Source organism: Acinonyx jubatus, chromosome A2, assembly GCF_027475565.1.
Source record: "Acinonyx jubatus isolate Ajub_Pintada_27869175 chromosome A2, VMU_Ajub_asm_v1.0, whole genome shotgun sequence".
Taxonomy (NCBI): domain Eukaryota; kingdom Metazoa; phylum Chordata; class Mammalia; order Carnivora; family Felidae; genus Acinonyx; species Acinonyx jubatus.
In genome coordinates this window covers 53198242-53221231 of record NC_069383.1, presented here as the reverse complement: position 1 = coordinate 53221231, position 22990 = coordinate 53198242, and the positions used below count along the sequence as shown (strand labels likewise).

Below are 22990 nucleotides of genomic sequence, written 5' to 3'. Positions count from 1 at the left end.
TACAATTGCCTTCCAAAAAGATTATATCATGCTATACTTCCATTAAGAATAGATGGACGTGTCATTTCCCTATACCCTAACCAATTATAGACATTATTAATCTTCTTAATTATTGCCATTTTTATGGGCCAAAAAAGCCACATTGCAAACATCTATTTGCATTTCTGTTAAAATCTTTTCAAATGTTTATTATTTCTTCTTCTGTGAATTGTCTACTCATATACTCTGCCTATTTTTTTCCTTCAAATTTTGTAGAGCTTATCACAGACTATCCTTTCTAAATGTTGCAAATATTTCCCCAGTTTTGTCATTTGCTTTTTAGCTTTGTTTTTGGTATTTTCATTGTATAGAAAGTTTTACATTTTTATGTACTCAAGTCCGATAATCATTTCTTTTATTAATACTGAATTTTGCTTCATAAAATTTTTCTCCAGAGTTTTCCCTTAGAGTAACCAGACTTTTATTTTCTATGTGATAAATCATTAATATTTCTGGATTTTTTTTAAATACATACACACAGTGTGAATGTAACTTATTCTCCCCAAATGAATAACCAGTTATACCAGCACCATTTATTGAACCATTTCCCAGAGGTAAGAATTGACACATTTAATATATATTAAATTATCATATACTTGGGTCTGTTCCTGGACTCTATTTCAATGATCTTTTTGATTATTCCTGCATCTGTACTACACTATTTTAATTACTATAAATTAAATGACATTTTTTTTAGAAATTTAATTAAGTGTATATTATAGTAAAATCCAAAGTAACAATGACTTAAACAAGATAAAGTTTATTTCTGTCTTATCAAAAATGAATGGGAAGAGGGTGGCAGTCCAGGGCTAGTATGGTGGCAGCTGCCTGTTTTGCTCTACTATCCTAGCAAAATTGCTATCCTCAAGGCTACTTCACATTCCAAGATGGCTACCATAGCCATCCTGCCCACATTCCAGAAAAGAAGTTAAGCAGGCAAAAGAATGTCCTCCTTTCTTTTAAGGGAGACTTCCTTCCCTGCGCCCCTTTTAACTTACACGTATAGCTCACTGGCCAGAATTTAGGATTGATGGACACACAGCATTATGGGATACTAAGCAAGATCATCTTTAGCAGGGTGACACAGAGTTCACTAGTTAATTTAGTTTGCCCTATTCTCAGAACTCTGATATCTGCTTCCAAATGATGAAAGGGCAAGTGTTCTACTTTTGTATATGTTCAAATTTTTCCCTTTCAGCAAAGTATCTCAAAACACTATAAGAGTTGACTAACACATCACAATTTAATATATAGTCCAATTAAAAAACAAGAAATAAGTGGCAAAAAATGCATATATATTTAGCTTATGGCTAAAGCGTGTGATGACAAAGTGCTGACAATAACTGAGACAACTCAGTATGACTGGTTGATGATCAGGGGTTATGACAACTATCAAAGCAATAGGCATGAGCCAAAAGATACATTACTCTGCTCCTATTGATCATAACACAAGCAAAGTAATGTTGCTAAGATTATGTACAAGCAATTAGTTCAAATTAATATTAAATTAAAAAGTATTTTATTCAGTCTTCCTCTTGCAGTTTCTACTCTGAAAAAGTAACCAGGTCTATTGGCAGAGGCTCTTGAACACTTAAGAACACAAAATACCCATAAACACTTTTTCCTTGCCAAACCAAATAAATCCAATTGAACTAAAGAATCAGCCAGCTGCTTGCCATTGACTGTACTGTGGGGGGGAGGTGAAAATAGACAAATAGTTATTACTTTCTACATTGAGCCATCCAAATTTCTCTCTACCTTGTTTGTCTTGCCTGAGGGCAGAGTCAAAGTTTTAAGGTTCTGGCATTCAGCATTGCAAATTGATCCTTGGGGATAGGCAAATTAGGGGTATTTGGGATTTCACTAAATCCAAGCAGACAAGTCACCAATATTAGTTTGTTAGGGTTGCTGTAACAAAGTACCGTAGACTGTGGTCTAAACAACAGAAATCTATTTTCTCACATTTCTGGAGACTAAAAGTCCAAAAATCAAGGAGTCAGCAGGGTTGGCTTCTACTGAGTGGAAAGGATCTGTTCCAGGCCTTTCTTCTTGGCTTGTATCTTCTCCCTATGTCTTCATATCATCTTCTGTCAGTAGAAGTCATGTCCCAACTTCCTCTTATAAGGACATCAGTCATATTGGATTAGGGCCCACCTTAATTATCTCATTTTAACTTAATTAACTCTGCAAAGACCCTATCTCAAATTATGGTTATATTCTGAGGTCCTGAGTATTAGGATTTCAACATATAAAAAGGGGGACAGAAGACACAATTCAGCCCATTAACACTTTCAAAGCTGCAATAAAGTAGGGTTGTAGAAAGTAATCTCTCTTTTCTTGTACTAGAGGTTTTTAAATATCACCCATTTATTAATAAACTATTGAATGTCTATATGTCCTAGATGCTAAGTTTACAAAGCGGAATATGACATAGTCCCTGACCTGAGGGATTCTCAGTCCACTGTAGGAGACAAGTAAACGTGGAAGCGAGTGTCCTTTAATCCCTTTTGAAACAAAGCAAGGCAAATCAGGGTATAGGCAAATAAAATAAAATAATAACAATGCTATGAGGAAAATGGGGAGGAATATAAAAGAAAGCCCAATGTAAATATTGTCTTGGAATCATTTTGTTACCATTTGGTCCTTTTTCCTCTCTCTTTCCCCAAAATTACAGCGTACAGAAATACACTTTCCGAGGCACAGCTCTACTTTAATTTCTTTAAAGCTTTTTGCATTCTAAGTGGCAGTTTTATCTGCTCGAGTGTTGAGGACAAAGGAAGAGAGAAATGTTAAGGGAGCCAAATTCCAGTTGACTTGTGGGTTGGGTTGATGTTTTAGAGTGAGTCACTGCCCTTTCGTATATTGGAATGAAACTCTCAACCGTTAATAAAGTCTGAGGGGGGCCTGGGTGGCTCAGTCAGTTAAGCATCCCACTGTGGATTTCAGCTTAGGTCATGATCTCACAGTTCAGGAGTTCGAGACCCACCTGGGGCTCTGAGCTGACAGTATGGAGCCTGCTTGGGATTCTCTCTCTCCTTCTCTCTATGCCCCTCTGTGCTCTCTCTCTCTCAAAATAAATAAATAATCATTTAAAATAAATAAAGGCCACCAATAGAGGCTCCAATGTTCAATTAAAAAGTGATGGGGGCAAAGGGAAGGTGCAATGAGAAAATGCAAGTAAACATAGTTAATGATGGCAATGTGTGCTAGCAGAGCCATAATAACAAAAGCGACAGATCTTGACTGTACTACAAAATTCTACTCGGTTCTTCTCAATCAGAAACTTGGTGGATCTTATTAAAATAGTTGTTTATCTTGGTTTAAAACTTATAGAAAGCAAAGCAGCAATAAATGGTTCAGTATGATCATGCTGATGCATATTAACTGGGGTAAGAGTCAATTTGTTTTAGCAGAGACTGAATTAAAAATTTTTTTAAATAAAGTTTTCAAGGGGCACCTGGGTGGCTCTGTTGGTTAAGCTTCAGACTTTGGCTCAGGACATGATCTCGCAGTTTGCAAATTCAAGCTCCACATTGGGTTCCCTGCTCTCAGCACAGAGCCCACTATGGATCCTCTTGTGCCCCTCTCTCTCTGACCCTCCCCTGCTTGTGTGCATGCTCTCTCTCTCTCTCTGTCTCTCACTCTCTCTCAAAAATAAACATTACATTTTTTCTTTAAATAAAGTTTTCAATAATATTAACTTTTATATGAGTATAACAAAATATAACTTAGATGTTGCTTTGCAGCTGAATATGAAACTAAAAGTAGTACAACAAAAATTTCTATCTTGATTCCTCCCCAAGTACTTCAAAGTCCTGTAAGAATGTTTAAAATCCCTAAAGTAGTTTAAGCATTTCTTTTTCAATTATGCATTGTTTCTGAAAAAAGGGTTTATAACAGAAAACAGAACACATCTGTTTGGACCCTTTTGCCAATAACCAATTCCTGACTGATGGAATTCGAGTGCCATAAATCACATAATATTACTGTAAACTCTGGAGCTTTATAATCTGTTGACATGAAAAGTATCTGCCCTGATTACATCAGCAACAAGCTCAACACCATTTCCACCAAGAGGCTGGCCTTCCTGAGTATAACATACACCTGTATAACATATTTGAAGTTCTCATAGTGAAAAGAATTAAGTTTTACTCTTACTTTTCTTGACATCACCTTTCTTAGCCTGTCTTTCCTTTCCCCTCAACTTATCATTATCATGGATTTAAAAAAAAAAAAAAAAAAAAAGCATATCAGTTCCCCCAGAAAAGGGCTTGTTAAAAATTAAATGCTGGATCGCCTGGGTGGCTCAGTCGATTAAGCGTCTGACTTCAGCTCAGGTCATGATCTTGTGGTTTGTGAGTTCGAGCCCTACGTTGGGCTCTGTGCTGACAGCTCAGAGCCTGGAGCCTGCTTCGAATTCTGTGGTTCCCTCTCTCTCTCCACCCCTCCCCTGCTCACACTCTGTCTCTCTCTCTCTCTCAAAAATAAATAAACATTAAAAAAAATTTTTTTAATTAAATGTTATATATATATATGGTAGAGAAGTGTGTTGAAAGGAATCCTTTTATAAAATATTTTAAGGGGCGCCTGAGTGGCTCAGTCGGTTGAGCGTCCAACTTCAGCTCAGGTCATGATCTCACTCTCCGTGAGTTCGAGCCCCGAATCGGGCTCTGTGCTGACAGCTCAGAGCCTGGAGCCCGCTTCAGATTCTGTGTCTCCCCCTCTCTCTGCCCCTCCCCTGCTCATGCTCTGTCTCTCTCTGTCTCAAAAATAAAGACATTAAAAATTTTTGTTTAATATTTTAAATACAAAATATAGCTAATACAAATTATAGCAAACATAGCTAAAATCTCTCTTCCACTCCTTTCTATTAGGAGACTATCATACCTTATAGTCCTTTTACACCCTTCCCCTCTAGTGTTTTGACACAGCTCAACAAATAGAAAAAGCAACATGGCACAATAAAAAGAGTCCAAAAACTCATGCCCAATTTCCAGCAAATTACTTAAACTCTCTAAGTCTCAATTTCCTCCAACGTGAAAAGTAGTGATGACATCTATATCACAGGAATGTTTTAGGGATTAAAAATAATACACTAGCACACCATAGATGTTCAATAACAATAGCTCTAATTGTCACTAACAAAATATTTATCAATTGGACAATTGAGAATGCATCTCAGAAGCTTACAGTTTCTGAAAAGGGGGGAGAGGGGTGATGGAAGGGAGGCTTCATTAGATTCTTATGCTCTCTAGCTACTTCCATACTTACTTATTCTTCACCGATTAACTTTCTGATTTAGTAGCCTCATCTACTGCTACTGCCTCCAATTATTTCACCACCAATTTATTCCTTAACCCCCTTTACAGTATGTATTTGGTTCTCATCGTATACTTTCCATCACCTTAGAAATGACAATCTACTGATTTTTTTCTCAATATTCTTTCCCTTTAACCTTGCCACACGCATATTCCTTTCTGAAACTCTAAGACTTCACTGACCTCAATATTCTGGTTCTATCACCCATATAACCATTCTGATTTTCTGTACTTCTTGAATAGTCCATTCCATATGCACATTTCTACTTCCTTTCTTAGTTTGACACTTCTCCCCTCCCCTCCTGATTCCTAAAACACTTCCACCTTCCTCTCTATTCCCTTATCAGGACCCACTTGAAGGTTCATAATTTCCCAAAATAGTCTCCCCTGCTTTTCCACTACAAAAGTGCGCACTGCCTGGGGGGCTATGTTGCCACTCCATCCACCACAGTAATATCTATGGATTAACAAGTCAGCAGGAACCTTGAACTTTAAGTTGAAAAGGGAATGTATATACCTGGCAAGTATAAAGAGGTCAGACTGGCAACTTTCTATGCCCCCATTGGCAGAAGCAGGGGAGTACAGTATGTGTATGTTGCTTAGAACTAATACCCTAATTAAATTAGTTAAATGCTCTTTACATTCAAAAGGGAAAAAACAAACAAATAAAACCAGGCAAGCGCCAAAAGATTAAAATAGAGTTCATAATTGCTTGCCCAATTTAGGCAGTTTTAAGGCTTACATTATTCTTTTAAATTTCCAAACCTAAACATCATTCTATGAAAGAATAAATGCAAATCTTCCAAAAGCTGATGCCTCAAATAACTTTCATAGTACAGTTTAAGAACTCATATACAATGTTTTCATTAAGTCAAGTACAAATAACTGAATGAATCCTTAAGCATTTACATGAGAAAGCAACTAATGTTCATCAGCTAATCAAAGACTCTTTGTTCAGGAAAACACACACCAAACAAATATCACTTAACATTTACTACTAAAAGGCTACTCTGATGCAAGCCTCAACAATGACAAATGTTTAAACTACAGTGGAAAAGTACTATTTTCCAAAACTCCTTGATCTTTTATCTGTGCTGCACTTAACATTCTTTACAAGGTACAAACAGGATTCAGGAATGCAAATTGATCTTGAAACTGCATTAAATTAAAATGTAAATTATATAAAGTACATTATACATTTATTGTATTTCAATTCTGGGATCTTCTATCATAACCACACTTGGATGTATTTATTAAAATAGCAGGAGATATGATATTACATAGAGTGACTAGTAATAATTATGATAGGGTTACCAAAAACTGAGACTAATTGGGCAGAAAGGAAAACAATAAGACACTCAAATAAAGTGATTAAATTAACTTCTCAATAATAGAGAATAAGGGAAGAGTCTGATTAAGAAAAAATTAGGGTACTGATTAAAACACATGATCTATGGCATCAGATAGGAATTCAACTTAAACTCTCTACCACTAATTAGTTGTTGATCTTGAACAAGTATTTTAAACCTTGTTGAGTCTCAGTTAATCTGTAGAGTAAGGACAATGCTACTTATGTCTCAAAATTGTGCATGTACATAAACTGTACTTAATCCAAAAGGCCTAGACATTTTTATAGCTAAACTATTTCTGACCTTAAGGAAGAGATGAATTGCCAGAGGATATAAAAGAAAAATGGAAGGTTTCTCTTTCTTTTTTTATTTTGCGAAGCTAGTAATATATAAGGTAATATAAGAAGAATACTAAAGATCAATCTTACGTAGCAATCATAGCACTACTTTAAAGAGGTATGCTATTACCAAGTTGCCTTTACCAGCAATTGCTTGGTGAAATCTACTAGGAAGTCCTCTAATATAATTCATCAGCCAGTAGGTAAAAGAAGAAAAACTATATGATCATCTCAGTGTACATTACAAGGGTGTGTGATCAAATTTAATATCTTTTCCAATTAAATCTCAATTACAAAAAGGAATTAAGGAAGATTATTTCCTTAACATGCTAAAAACAAAAGTTGCCAGAAAGAATACACAACTGTGAAACCCTAAAGGCTTCTCACTCAAATGAGAAGTGAGCCAAAGATGCTCACTATTCACTAATATAATTTAACATCACTCCAGACATTTAATGTCAAAAATAAAATAAGGATTAGATATTGGCAAGAAGGCAAATTTACCATCATTTACAAATGCTATAACTGCTGTATCACAAAATCCAATAAAAACTATAAGAAATTAAGAATTTTAGGGGCACCTGGGTGTTCATTCAGTTGGTTAAGCATCCACTCTTGATTTCTGCTCAGGTCATGATATCAAGGTCATGAGATCAAGACCTGCATTGGGCGCCACACTGACAGCATGGAGCCTACTTGTGATTCTCTCTCTACCTCTCTCACTGACAACACAGAGCCTGCTTGGGATTCTCTCTCTCTCTCTCTCTCTCTCTCTCTGCCCCTCTCCTGTTTACATGCACAAGCACACATGCTTTCTCTTTTTCTCAAAATAAATAAACTTAAAAAAATGAAATTAAGAATTTTATAAATGGAGGTGCCTGGGTGGGTCAGTTGGTTCAGCATCTGACTCTTGATCTCAGCTCAGGTCTTGCTCTCAGGGTCATGAGTTCAAGCTCTATTTGGGGGTTTAAAAAAAAAAAAGAATTTCATAAAATGACCAGTTAGAAAACAGTATACCTAAATTACCAACTTTTCTATATTCCACTGAGAATATGCAATCCTCATTAAAATACAATGAGGGGCACCTGGGTGGCTCAGTCGGTTAAGCGTCCGACTTCAGCTCAAGTCATGATCTCCCAGTCTGTGAGTTCAAGCCTCACGTCGGGCTCTGTGCTGACAGCTCAGAGCCTGGAGCCTGCTTCAAATTCTGAGTCACCCTCTTTCTCTCACCCTCCCCTGTTCATGCTCTCTCTCTCTCTCTGTCTCAAAAATAAACAAATGTTAAAAAAAAAAAATACAATGAAAAAAAATTCCATTCGCAATAGCAACATGTTTTAAAATACCAAAAATTTACTTTAAAAATAGGCAGAACCACATCAGGAAAACTATAAAACACTGAGTCATTAAAAAATGACTTGGGGGCACCTGGCTGGTTCAGTTAGTAGAACATGTGACTCTTGGTCCTGGAGTCACGAGTTCAAGCCTTACGTTGGGGTAGAGTTTACTAATAAAAATAATACTAATTTTTTTTTAAATGACTTTAAGAAATGATGAAAATATTGTAAAGGTATCACAACTATCTCAAAAAAAATTAATTTGAAATTCCATTGGGGCTCTTTTGAGATCTTAATAAATTGAATTAAAGGTAATCTGAAGGGGTGCCTGGGTGTCTCAGTTGGTTAAGCATCTGACTTGGGCTCAGGTCATGATCTCGCAGTCTGTGAGTTCAAGCCCCACGTCGGGATCTGTGCTGACAGCTCAGAGCCTGGAGCCTGTTTCAGATTCTGTGTCTCCCTCTCTCACTGCCCCTCCCTCAGTCATGCTCTGTCTCTATCTCAAAAATTAATAAAACCTTAAAAAAATTTTTTAAGGTAATCTGAAAAGATTTAGAAGGTTTAGAAAGAAAGAAAGAAAGAAAGAAAGAAAGAAAGAAAGAAAGAAAGAAAGAAAGAAAATAAAAGAAAGGAAAAAGAAAAGAAAAAAAGAGGAGGGGGTGGGGATATAAATATTACCTTTCTCAGGATAGGAAGTATGGGCCTTTGACAACTCCCTAATCACAACTCTTCCTGGTCTCATTTGGGAGACACAGAAATGATTTCATCCTCCAAAGCATTTAAAAGGCATATATCCAAAGGGCAAGCAAACAGAATTTCTTCTGAGCAAAAAGATGTTTTAAACAGAAGATTTTCAAATGTTAAATATTCTCTTTCCTCAGTGCAGATATGCAGCCTAACTCCAACAGGGCCAAAAAGACTCTGGCAGTACTTGGCTCTCAGTAACAAGCAGTAGTCAAACTGTTAGTTCCATCTGCTCCCCTCCAAAAAATGACAAAGCATTACATGGTGGTGCCAGGGGTCCCAGGCTCCATTTAGGGAGATTTCCTGAGCGGCATCCATTTTCGCAATATTAATATGCTAACTTTGTTTGAATACTTTAGAAAATCAGTCTTGATACTACACGATGACAACTTGGATGCTGATAACAAAGAAATGTGCTGTCTTTAACATCAGATTCTTTGTTGCTTCCAAATTGTCTTCCTTTCTTATTTGTCAAAGCTCTGAATTTCACCCACTTCCATCTCCTTGGGGACTCAATTCCAGTAAATATCTCATCTTTCCTACTTCTTACTTCTCACCTTATTTATGCATGTAAAGAAACAAACATAACATTCCTTCAACCTATATCCCTCTTCAGTGGTTTTCAACCTTGCCTGAACATTGGAATTACCCAGGGAACTTTAAAATACCTGTCCAACTAATCTATAGTAACAAAAAGTAGATCAGTGGTTTCCTGAGGATGAGAGGGAGAAATTACAAAGGGACACAAGAAAACTTTTGTAGGTGATGGATATGTTCATTATTCAGACTGCGGTGATGATTTTACAGGTGCAAATCTATGGCAAACATTAAATTGCACACTTTAAATATGTGTGGTTTATTAAATGCCAATTAATTTCAACAAAGCTGCTGAAATAAATACTAATGCCTGGGGTACTACCTCAACCTCAAATTGGTATGGACTTTCCCCTGGAAACCAAGATTCTTAAAAGCTCCCCAGATGGTTGGAAATGTGCAGCGAAGGATGGGAACCACTGCTCTTTAGCTATCATCCTCTCCCTTCTTCAGTTTTCTTGAAATGCCTCACTCAAGCATGTCTACTTTATCATCACCCATTCTTTCTCAATCTTCCAAAGACTGGTTTCTGAACCCTACTCAGTTAAAACTGTACCTGTTCAAGCCACCTATGGAATCCTGATCCTTAGGTCCCTGGAATCCTCTCCTTCCTTGACACCTCTTTACAACATTCAAACTTGTTGACCCATTCCCCTCTATTTGAAATTCTCTCCATCCTTAGCATCTCTCCTGATGTTCCTCCTACCTTTCTAACCAGCACTCTTCTATCTCTTTCACACTATTCTTCTACCCATTTCTGCTTTTTAACAGACTGTTCTCTAGCCGCTGCTTTTACAACACTAAAACCTTTCCCTGAGTCATTTCAATATCACCAAATCAATACGGCTTCAATTCAACCGCCAATCTGCCCTGCAATCCTGATTTCTTTTATAAGTTCCACATCCATGGATCCAAACATCTAATGACATCTTCACCCGAATGCTCCACAGCTTCCTCAGATTCAGAAAACCCAAAATAGAAATTATCATCTTCCCTCCATCTTCCCTCACTTCCAATCACTAGAACCAAGTCAAATCCTCAGGGTCCTGATTCTTCCTTCTTTCTTCCCAAAGGTAACAGTACCTGTCACTACACTCTACTAGAGTGAGGATCTAAAACAGAAATTTGTTAAATGGCTTCCTACTCATCACCGCCAATCCAATCCCCATAGCCAAGGATACAATGCCCTGATCTGGAGTTCTACCACCCTCACTATTTTCATCTTCTACCATTTCCTTATCTAACCCCAGCATTCAAGTCATGTTAATGTCAATGTTATTGACTTCGGACTTGTCATTGACAATGACTTCTCTAAATTGCCATAATTTCTCATGCCTCCTTGCCTTCTCACTTATCATATTCTTCTCTTGGAAAGTTAGTGACCTCCTGCACTTGGCTAAATCATAGCAGATCTCCAAACTGTACTGTGTGCTCCCGATTCTACCTACATCCAAGCTGAGTTAGCCATCTCCTACTCTGCTACGTTCCTACACTAGGCATATCTCTATTCACATTTATCACATTGTATTATAATTGTTACTTATCTGTCTTGTACATCATACAGTATTTTCCTTGATGACAAGAGTTATGCCATTCATTTCTGCCATAGAACCTATTCAGCCTGGGGCAGTGCAAAATAAATTTATGTTTGGCATAATTTCAGTTATTTACAAAATGTAAATATGATATCCCCAAAAGGGTACTGATATTAACATTTTTCAAAGTTTTTACATTTTCATTATAAAATAAATATCATGCCACAGGATCCTGAATAAAACAGTTGACTATAAGACATGTTTAAACTCTGACTGTCAAAACGACACCACTCTGAGAAATGCAATCAAGAGCAGATTTCATAAAATAGAAACACAACAAAGAAAGAAAGCATAGCAGGAATAACATACTGACCCAACCAACACCTTATCTGGGTGTCTATATCCAGGTGCTGTTAATGTCGATAACTAAAAGGTTTTATAATCCCTCTATGGTAATAACTATCTATGGATAAAATAAGCCAAATCCAGAATATTTTTAATCTAAATATGTGATGGTTTTCCCCTGAGCCACTTTATTTAAATGAATTATTTGAATAACTGACTTTAAAGCTACTATTGGCCCAGCAGATCCTTTTTTTTTTCTTTCTTGCCTTTCCCTGTACTTCAAAAAAATGGTGTTTGGAACCAACATTCATCTCGTAAACCTTAAAAATGTATTAACCCAAAGAAAAGATGCTTAGAAACTGGAGGGGAGGGGTAGTCTGTGGATTTTAGGAAAATGTACTTATGGAAAACAACCCGGGTCTATCACATTGACTCAAGGTTACACCGATCCTCATGACTTTATGCAGATAAGATTTTAAATGCCGAAAATTTCAAACTGTCAAGTGTTACATGAACCAAAGGGGTGGCCTATCGGCTCCAAAAACTACTGTGTGACCCAAAGGACACACAATTTGCAAAAGGACAGCTTGGTCCTACTGCCTGTCGTGTGGTCTCTGAAATTAGTAGCTGCCTGTGGAACAAACTCCCCCTGCCTGAAGAGCGGAGCCGCTGCGGGGTGTGTGACAGCGTATTTATCAGAGACCCGATCCAGTGCAGCACGAAACCACTAGGGCAAAATTAAAATCTTTCAGGAATGCCTGAACTTGGAGGGCACAAGAGCACAACTGTGCACGCTCAAGGGCGGATACGCAGTTTTGCTGAAGCGTGCAAACTTGGGGTCTTCCAATGCAACCATTTTCAGACAAAACCCCGACGATTCTCGAGCGCGTTAAAAGCAGCCTCAGGAGCGGAATAACTCCTAGAAAGAAGGGAGCAAGTGCTGAAGAGGGGATCTCCAGTGTAATAACCAAGGAAGGAATCGTGGCTGCTTTCTGAATCTCACTGCCCTGCGGGGGACACCGAAGACCAGGGCGAACGCTGCTTTTAAAGATGGGGGGGGGGGGGGAGTTGACGGTGACCATTTTAGCCACTAGACTGGACGTACAGCCGTAGCCTCCCGGGAGTGGGAGAGGCCAGGCCCGAGCATCAGCTGCGGCTGGGTGGGGGTGGGGGGCTCCCCGCAGAGGGGCGGCGGGTCCCGCCCAGGCGGCTGCCCCCTGGGCACGCCCGGAGTCTGGGCTGCTCCTTGCTGGGAAAGAGAAAGACCCGAGTCCACGCGCACAAAGCTGCCGCCGCCCAGGCAGCACACGGGCTGCGCCCAACTTCGGGGCGAGCAGCCGCCGGCCGCAGCCCACTCACCCGACCCCGCTGCTCCGGCCCCTCGGACGCCCCTAGAGCCCAGCGCCTTCTCGCGCCCACCCGCGGCGCCTCGCCAGGGAGCCGTTACCCCCAACGAAGGCGCCGCCCCGGGGACAAAGTCCCGGTCCCCTCCCCGCCGCCGCCTCGCCCCGGCTCCTCCCTGACAAAAAAGTTATCGGTCGCCGGCTGCCCTGGGGGCCCGGCGTGGGTCGCTGGGTCGTACTCACCAGAGCGGCTTCCCGAGCTCCACCTCCAGAACCTCGGCTTGTTTGACTCCCAGCGACAGCGACGGCGGCTGCTCTGCTTTCTCCGGAGTAGAAGCACCACCTGCCCCCCCCTTCTTCCTAACAGAACGGGTCCCAGCGAGCCATCTTCCCCCTCTGCTCACTGACTGACAACCCAGCCCGGAGAGCCGCCACTGCCGCCAGCCACTCTGACAGGCAAGGCTACCGACCCGTCCCTAGGCAGCCAACCACCACCGCCCCACTCCGGCTCGGCCTATCGCCGTGCCCTGGGGCGGAACCAGGACAACTTCTTCACCAATAAGAATCTTCCTCTGCTTGGCCTGGGGCGGAGCCACAAGGTGGGAGGGAGGGAGACTTTTAGGTAGGCGTGGTCTAATCAATGGGCGTGATCGGGGCGCCAAGGGGAAGATGACTGACTGTACGATTTGCGGCACGGCTAGATTACAGTGATCCGCGAAGGTCTCTCAGATCGGAGCCAATAGGATTTATAGCCCTCTCAGAAGAAAATAAGCCTTTCAGAGTGATGTTAACCATGATCGCAGAAGATAAACTAACTGATACTTTAATTTCTTGGTCAGGAGCATTTACTTCCCAGTAATTCAAGTCACAAGAATTTATTAAAATCTCATCAAATACCAGGAGGGAAAAATATGTACGTTTTTGCAAAATGGTCATAAAAATTCTTCCCATCTTAATTGCTTTTGGCCTTGGCCTGGAAAAAGTCAAACACAAATCCCCAACTTCTTTCCATGGGCTGTTTTTATTTTCTCCATATTCCCTCCCTACTCTTTCCCAAACACATACTATTTTGTGTGGCCACTGGAACCTGAGCACATCTGAACCAGTTCCTACATACAGTCCCTCTGTTTTGGACTTTGTCAATTCCTCCTATCACATCCCTCTCAAGTCCAGTCAGAACTAATTAGAAGAGAAATGGACTTCAGTCTGGAAGACAAGAAGTCATTCTAGGTTTACACCAGAAAGGGGAAGGACTTCTAAAGCACTAAATGATCCTTTCAAACATGCCAAGCACATAAATAAGAAAATACATGATTTCAAACAGGCATCAAGCAAACAATTTTAGATAACCATTAGAGCAGATCTCTAGAACAGTCAGCATCCCCCTTCCAAGAACATAGCTGACTTTATAAGCAAATAACAAAATACAGTAATAAGGGCAATAGAGCTAGGTTCAATGAGCAAGGGAAACAGAGGAAGAAATCATCGTGTTTAGGAATGTCAGGGAACTTCACAAGGAAGGTAATGTTTGCGCTGGATCTTAAAAGGTAAATAGGAATTTGCCAGAGAAGAAAGTCAAACAGGATTTCAGTAAAAGGGAAACAGCATTGTCAAAGGCATGGAGTTGTAAAAGGGCACCCACTGAGAAAGTCGATGGGACTGAAAGTGAGTAGCGCCAAAAAATTTAGAGCAAAAGATTGAGATGAGATTATAAACGGCCTCATGAGCTACATTAAGGTATTTAGAAGAGCACTGTTCAACAGAGCTTTCTGCAATGATGGAAATGCTCTGTATTTTTGTTGTCCAGTGCAATAGCCACTAGCCACTTATATGGCATAGCTGAAGAACTCTTTTTTTTTTTTTTTAATAAAGGCAGACTGCCACCTGCAGCACCTCATTTGGATGTGTCTGGAGTCTTGGAAGCTTTATTAGTCTACCTTCTCCTACAAATGGACCTGGAGAGTTTGTTTATAGGATCTAGCAGGGGAGCTCAGCTACCTGAAGAATGGTCCTCTATCAGGACAAGTTGTCTTCTTGGAGCTATGTTCAGCTTCAGGAGAGAACACGTAGAATGGTGAGGGAGAAAATGGATACCCACCTGGCCAGACAGATCAGCCAAATCAACCTTGGCAATCAATGGGGTGACAGATACCACAGCCAGATCGTTCTCACATCAGGAACTCACTTTTTTATTGAGTCTTAATTACTCCCATCTTGGACATCTCAGGTTTAAACTTTATTCTGCAGGCAATAAGGGACCAACAGAAGTTTTTAATCATGTAGACAATCAGTTTTCTTTTAAAGAATGAGAATCTAAAGACAGTATAGAGAGTGTTTGTTCTCTTTGAGGGGAATCTTGACAGATCAGACAAGGGTACTGACAAAATAATTTAGGTCAGCTGGGCCAGAGCCTGGCAGGGGAAGTGTTTGCCCAAAGGAATAGGGACAAGAAGCCCCAGAAAGTATGTTATACTCTGACATCTTAGCACAAGAGGTCAAAACCTGAGAAATTGAATTTTGTCATCAAATCCTGGCAGGATAGGGAGTAAAAGAGTGAGGGAACAGAAGGTGGGGGGGGGGGGTGTAGAAAGCCAAAGGGTCACTTAGCTCATAAAATAGGAAGAAAGCAAGAATGAGCAGAGTACAAGATACAATTAGTCTTACTGGACACTAGCCATGTGATCCACTGATGCATTGGCCTGACTTAAAAAAGCCAAAGACTCTGGCGTCAGGAAGGCACAGTAGGACCAGGGCAAAACTCCAGGAGAAATGAAGACCTGAACAATACCTGCGGAAGTGAGAATGGAAGGGAGGGGAGAATATTTATTGACTTCCTACACTGTGCAAGGCACTCAGCTTGTCAAAGATACAAAGTAATGCTAGACGCTTACAGTGTAGGTAGCTGGATAACAGGTGAAAAGTGAGATTAATGTATTTAACACAACAGAAGAGATGACACAAAGCAGTACATGACTGCTTCATTGTTTAGATGATTTTCTAAGCAAGAATTGCTGTGTGAGTTCAGAAGAGGGAGCAAGCCCTTTAAACAAGGGCAGTCAGGGAAGTCTTCATGGAGGAGGTAAAAACTGAGCCAGCGTCTTGAAAAACGGGCAGGAATTTGAATCAGAAAAAACTGCGTGAGAAGAAAACTCTTGGAATCCCTGAAAAAGAAATAGAAGAGGGGGAAACACAAGCACTGTACAGAGGGTATGGGAGGCTAGTTGAGCTGGCCACTGCCTGATAAGTTAAACTGGGGATAGAAAATTTGTCTTGAAGGCAAATGTAAATGTTCACACTCTGTCTTTTTGCCTAGTGGCTTCCTATCTGCTCCTTAGAATTACTTAGGATGCCTCTCAAAAGCATCAATGCCCAAACTGCACCCACACCAAATAAATCAAAAAATTGGGGAGTGGGGCCTAGAAATAGGTTTTCTTTTAAAAGCTTTCCAAGTGATTCTAACATACAGCCAGAGTTGAGAATAGGGGAACGACATTATATTTTACTAATGCTAAATCAAGACTGTGCATGGGATAGACTGAGTAGAGAGAAAGACTGAAGGCTGCCTATGCATATTTATATATTTGTTTCCTCTCTGCAAGAAGACAGGAAGCAGTTCTTTGCCTGACTTCACTTCCCGTTTTACAGTGGTAAGATGATATAGAAGGCAATTTAAGTCATCCTTCTAAATCAGAATAAAACCAAAAACAAATTTATGTTTGCAATTCACTCTCCATCATAATTTGTGCATATAAAAATAATTTCCAACAATAACAGTCTGCAGTTAACCATTACACATAACCATTTATATTTTAGCAGCCAAGGGCCAGGAAAATGCCTGAGAACATTCTGTTTCAAAAGGGAAATGTTGTTAACCTACTTTACGAAAGTCAGCATATTCCAGACCTTCCCTACCCATCTTTGCTATTCTCTGATATCTGTAGGCACAATTCTATATTAACTATTAAAATGCATTTACTTTCTTTAATAAGCAAATAAGCTTATTAAAATGCCAGTTGAACATTATAGAGCATGAACATTTTCTCCATAATATTAAAATTTAGGAACTTTAAGAAATATTTAGCTCAAATATATTTCTATTAGAGTCAGCTGAAAAATAGCGAGGTAACATGACTATTTTTTTCCAGCTTTATTGATATATAATTGACATATAAGATTGTATATGTTCAAGATGTACTACATGATGATTTAATATACATATATATTGTGAAATGATTACCACAATAAGATTAGTTAACACATCCTTCACCCCACAGGGTTACCTTTTTTTTTTTCTTTTCTTATGGTGAAAACACCTGAAATCTATTCTCTCAGCAACTTTCAAGAATATAGCTCAGTATTGTTAACTGTACTCACCATGCTGTATATTATATCCCCAAAACTTATTCATCTTACAACTGGGAATTTGTACCTTTTTACCAACATCTCCCCATTTCCCTCCAACCTCTAGCCCTTGGCAACCACACAAATCTACTTATTGTTTCTATGTAACATGACTATTTTATTTTTTTAATTTTTTTTAGTGTTTATTTTTGACAGAGAGAGAGAGAGACCGAGCATGAGTGGGGGAGGGGCAGAGAGAGAGAGAGAGAGAGAGAGAGACGCAGAATCAGAAGCAGGCTCCAGACTCCAAACTGTCAGCACAGAGCCAGTCACGGGGCTTGAACCCACAGACTGTGAGATCATGACCTGAGCAGAAGTCAGACGCTCAACTGACTGAGCCACCCAGGTGCCCCTAACATGACTATATTAAATGAAAGAGTTAGGAGAATTTTGTCTTCGGAAAAAAAAAAAAAAAAAGCATGAAAAATGTTACCTTAGTGGTATATTAAAATTTTTGTCTTTAAACCCAAAACAAAAAGAATGGGCCTAAGAGGTCATTCTGTGCTGCTGTGCCAGATTCAGATTACCCTTTAAGAGTTTTACTCCAGCCAGTGTCCCCAGGTGAGGCAGCAGGCTGAGGCATGATCTATATCAGACAACCCCCTTCATAGAAACATATAACTTGAGGCAGCCAGGCCTAAAATGTGACCTGATGTGAACACTCTAGCCAAACAAGGATGGCAATGACTAACTACACCCATTCTCTTTCAAGAATTTGAACTGGAATGTGAAGACAAAATCAATCATGTATTGGGAAAGACAGTCCGAGAAGCCCTGAGAAGGGCAAGTTATGAGTAAACTGAAGCCATTAGGCAGAGAAGAGACATATAAAGTAGAGAATGAAGTAATTGGTAACAAAGGAACCGTAGAAGTAGAGACAGAGCAGAATGAGTCACTGTATAAAGATAGAGATCAATGAAATCCTGCTGTCGAGGGAAAAATGAGATAACCCATTCCTACAGCTGCACTGAATCACACCAATTCTCACCTGTGTTCAACATCTGTGAGGTCCCAGCTGTTCCCAGAGTCCTATAAGATTCCCATCTGCATCATTTAAGGTATTCTAAGTAAATTGTTGTACCTTTCACTCCTGTATAGACCAGTAAGTAGACTCCCAGAATTGTGGACCAAGCAAAAGAAGCTGGATCAATTGTATTTTGCAAAGAGAACTTTATCCTTCAAGGTTGATTATGAATTTTTCTAGAAATAACATCTCAGAGGGGAAAAAAAAACATTCTTCACATCTTAAAAAAAAGATTCATAGAGGTGCCTGGGTGGCTCAGTCAGTTGAGCGTCTGACTCTTGATTTCAGCTCAGGTCATGATCCCAGGGCCATGCGACTGAGCCCCACATCAGGCTCTGCAGTGAGCATGGAGCCAGCTTGGGATTCTCTCTCCCTCTCTCTCTCTCTCTCTCTTCCTCTCATTCTCTCTCCCTCTGCCCCTCTCCCCTACTCGTGCTCTATCTCTCTCCTTCTGTCTCTCTAAAAAAAAAAAATTTTTTTAAAGATTCATAAATTAAAATTTCAGTATGTTTATAACAGATGTTTTAAGGGGGAAAAGTCTTTCTCTTATCTCTTACTAGTGGAGCCAATCTGGCTCATATTTATGAGAAAGCCATAGAGGTAGTAAGGATGGAAAACCTAATGAGTAGTTACTACACTCAAGTGATTGGAAATGTAAAATGTCCACATGTATCTCCTGAGACATTTATTCACCAATGTCTTCTAGAAGAATTATTGTTGGGAGATTCTTGTTATATAGCTTTTATCAATTACATTGTTGTAAAAATATTTTATGACATGGGAAAAAGATGAAAAACATGGTACAAACTGCATATATTACATGACCACAACATGAATCACATGTTCGTGCCAGGAGGATATATCAACAACATGTAAGCTTGAAGAAATCATGGTGGATTTCATTTTCTTCTTCATATATGTTTTTGATTTACCAAATATTCTACAATAAAGCAGATAGAGCTCTATAACCAAAAAAAGAAGTGCACATTATTTTTTAAGATGAATAGGCAACACACTGTACACAGCTTATTGTTAATTCTGCCCAAGTGAACCTCAGTGAAACATTCTTCCTGTTACTTGTATCCAATGCATTATTCAAAATTCTTTAAAGTGCTGTCATAAATTCCACAGAGAAGATCTTATTACCGTTGACAAGCAAAAGACCTCGCTAGTATTTAGTATAAGAGCACAAACTTGTATGTAGATTTTTCCCTTCCAAAGGGAGACCCAGAGAACAGAAAACACAGAAAAAAAATCTATAGATGACTGTGATAAACAGTGACACTCTCCCTTTGCTCCCACCCCCACCCCAGGGGAAGAGGAACTGTGTTTTGTCATTTCTGGCTCTCCTACAATAGTGAAATTGCTGGGCCCAAGGAGGAACTTCAGAAACACAGGTAAAAGGAGAACATGAAGAATTGGCAGTTTTTCTCCACAGTCTAGGTTTGGTTTATGAATCATTTTCAGGTTCCATAGGCCAAATGGAAACATGATTTCTTCCCTTTCTGACCGCTCACTGCATTCATGGGATGCAAAGTACTTCAGTAGTATTCAGTGTAACATTTCACTGCGTATCACCTTGAATCCTCCCGAAATTGTTTCCCATGTGTTAACCTCTCACCCAGAGAACAGAAACGGCTCTTGGGCCACATACTTTCTTGGTTTTCTTGCCAAGTGGTACCCCTGAAGCAATTCAACAAGCTCAAGTACTGGTTGAAGGGTAAATAAGCCTGGGACCTTGAAGCCCAGCTGCAAGGAGAGGAACAAAAAGGAATGGCAGGAAGAAGCACATCCCCCCAAAATTCTGCCAGCCCATTCACTCTGGTCTGTAACTCCTGGGTTCAGAGAGTCCAATATATGAGTAATACTTCCATTTTTCAATTTTGTTCTCATCTACTTAGTCATCATCACCACGCCCTGATATTTATGCCAAAAAGAAAAAAATGCCAGTGAGCAAATTCAACATCATCACTGCTGTTCAGTAAAGACAAGCCCAGCACCTGTTTCCTCCACCACCATGTTGAAGTGACCCAGCCCACCATCAAGCTGGTCTTTCTCCATACCTGTTGTGCCAGCAGAACCCAGGAAAGGAACACCATGTCTGAATGTCTCTGCTTACCTGAGGCAAGTCCTAAGTACAGGCTTGGGGTATGTGTCCAGGCCCATTTACCCTGTGTCATTTAGAGGGTGTCACCTCCCAAAAAACCTCTACTTCTATGGGCTGAACCATGGTACTAATCCCTAAAGTCACTCGTAAGGATTTTTTTTCAAATTTGAATTTCCCCAGGAAGAAAAGTCGTTATCGTCATCAGAAAATTAGCAGAGACTACTTGATCATGTCCCTAAGAAAATGCAGGGTTTTAGGAAAGATAATGGGGAGGGCAGAGGGCAGGATGTAGATATCTGAGCCTGGGACAGTATCTAGGAGTCTCTCATTCTGCAGACCATGAGCTCCTGACACTATCAGGAGCTGAAAACAGAAGGTCTACTGAAGGAAATAAGATATGCTAAAAAGGCCAAGAAGCAGCAGGCTGTATTAACTTGGATCAGTCCTCCAGCTCTGCAATTATATTTTATTTTATTTTATTTTATTTTATTTTATTTTATTTTATTTTCTCATTTATTTATATTTAAGAGAAAGAGAAAGAGCATGAGCAGCAGAAAGGAACAGAGGGACAGAGAGAGAATCTTAACTATGTTCAGCACGGGGCTTGATCCCACAACCCTGGGATTATGACCAGAGCCAAAATCAAGAGTGGACACTCAACTGCCTGAGCCACCCAGGAACCTCTATTTTTTTTTTTAACTGAAGCATAGCAGTACGTGTAGAAAAATAGATAAAGCAAAAATATGATTACATCAGCAGATTGTTACAGGTGAACACTGCAACCACTGCACAAGACAAAGAATATTGGCAACAGTCCAGGAGCTCCATTGGGCCTGTTTCCAATTACCACTCCCTTCCTCTTTTCCAAAGGCAACCTCAGTTTTGACTCCTATTGCTTTAATGTACCTATGCCTACTACATTTTATATACGTGGAGTAATACAGAACATATATTTTGAGCCTGACTTTTTTCTCTGCATATTATGTTTGTTGAGTCCATCCATATTTCTTATTGTAATTGTATTCTTTTCATTGCTGTATGATATTCTAAAATATGAACATGCTACAAGGTATCTGACAGTTCTACAACTGATGACATTTGGGTTGTTTTCAGAGGAGGGCAATTAATTATGAATAATGCTTCTGGGAGCAGTCTTGTACATGACTCTCAGAATACATGTATGTGCACTTTTGTGGTATACATTCAAGAGTGGAATTATTGAGTGTAAGGCCAGCACACACTGTTCTTTGCATGCTGCCAAACAAGTTTCAAGTAATGGTATCATTTGCACACCTGTCAGTGAAATATAAGAGTTCCGGTTGCTCCACATCCTTGTCAATATCTGCATTACCAGTCTTTTAAATTCTAGCCATCCTGGTGGGCATGTAAAGGCATCTCACTGTGGTTTTAATTTGCATTTCCCTCATGACTAATGCAGACCTTTCCATGCTCTGCAATTTTAAAGCATTTCTGCATATCTGTTTCATTGCAGATCACTGCTCAGCCACATTTTGATTCATAATCAACAACCTTTTTTAAATTGAAATATATTTGACATATAACGTCATGTAAATTATGACATACACCATGTTGATTTGATGTATTTACATATTGTAATATGATGACCATAGCACCTCCATCATGTCACATACTTATCATTTCTTGTTTGTGATTAGAATAATTACAATCTAGACTCTTAGCAAATTTGATGATTATAATACAACATTGTTGTCTATATTCACTATACTGTGCATCAGACCTCCAGGACCTACTTGTCTACCAGTTGCAAGATCAATAACCAGTTATTAACTCCCTACTGTAAACCAAAGACTGCATGTGTTAGTTACCCTACATGTACATGGCCTGAAGGTAGCAGTGAGAAATTCTGGACTAGGTAATTTCTGGTCAGTCCTGCTGTTCAGCTCCAGTATATTATCACTAACATTATTGAGATAACACTTTCTGGGAGAAGGATGTGCCAACAGAGGCTAGGGCAGAGGGGTGGGAAAGAGGTTAAGTACAAAGAGTGAAAAACAGCTGAGCTTCAAATTTTATAGCTTGAAAATAGGTGATGGCAGTTTCTCCAACTAATTTAACCATCAGCCATAAAATATGATGATGATTAATGCTGGTACAGATAATATTAGTTCTTATAAGCAAGGAAATAGTGAACTTTGACAGGTGTTTTGTCACTGTGAAATAAAAATCTCTCAGAAAGTTCTTTCTTAGAATGACCCATAGACACAACAGGTTCTCTGAAAAATGTATGTGAACCTCCAGTGTTCTTAGATGTTTCTTAGATTGCCAAAGAAGAGTTTACTTGACCTCCAACTCTGCCTGGCAGAGGTTTGTTTTTCCATTGCTGGCAACAGGAGTCAATGAGAAGCTATTTTTGCTTTATAAAGAGCTGCAGGGGCGCCTCGGTGGCTCAGTCAGTTGAGCGACCGACTTCGGCTCAGGTCATGATCTCACAGCTCGTGAGTTCAAGTACCGCATCGGACTCTGTGCTGACAGCTCGG

The 22990-nt window shown here is 39.6% G+C and overlaps 1 protein-coding gene across 3 annotated transcripts in view; it reads right to left on the bottom strand.

Annotated features, from left to right (window-relative positions):
- The window catches only part of HYCC1 (hyccin PI4KA lipid kinase complex subunit 1), a 96726-nt gene extending 83318 nt beyond the window's left edge, over positions 1-13408 (bottom strand). For 2 of the 3 annotated variants that reach the window (XM_027075116.2, XM_027075117.2), the window contains exon 1: positions 13183-13408. The gene's annotated coding sequence lies outside the window, so the exon portion shown is untranslated. Of the gene's footprint in view, positions 1-12955; positions 13107-13182 lie in introns of those variants that run through there. The other variant, XM_053218309.1, reaches the window with a different exon arrangement.
- Positions 13409-22990: the final 9582 nt, after the last annotated feature.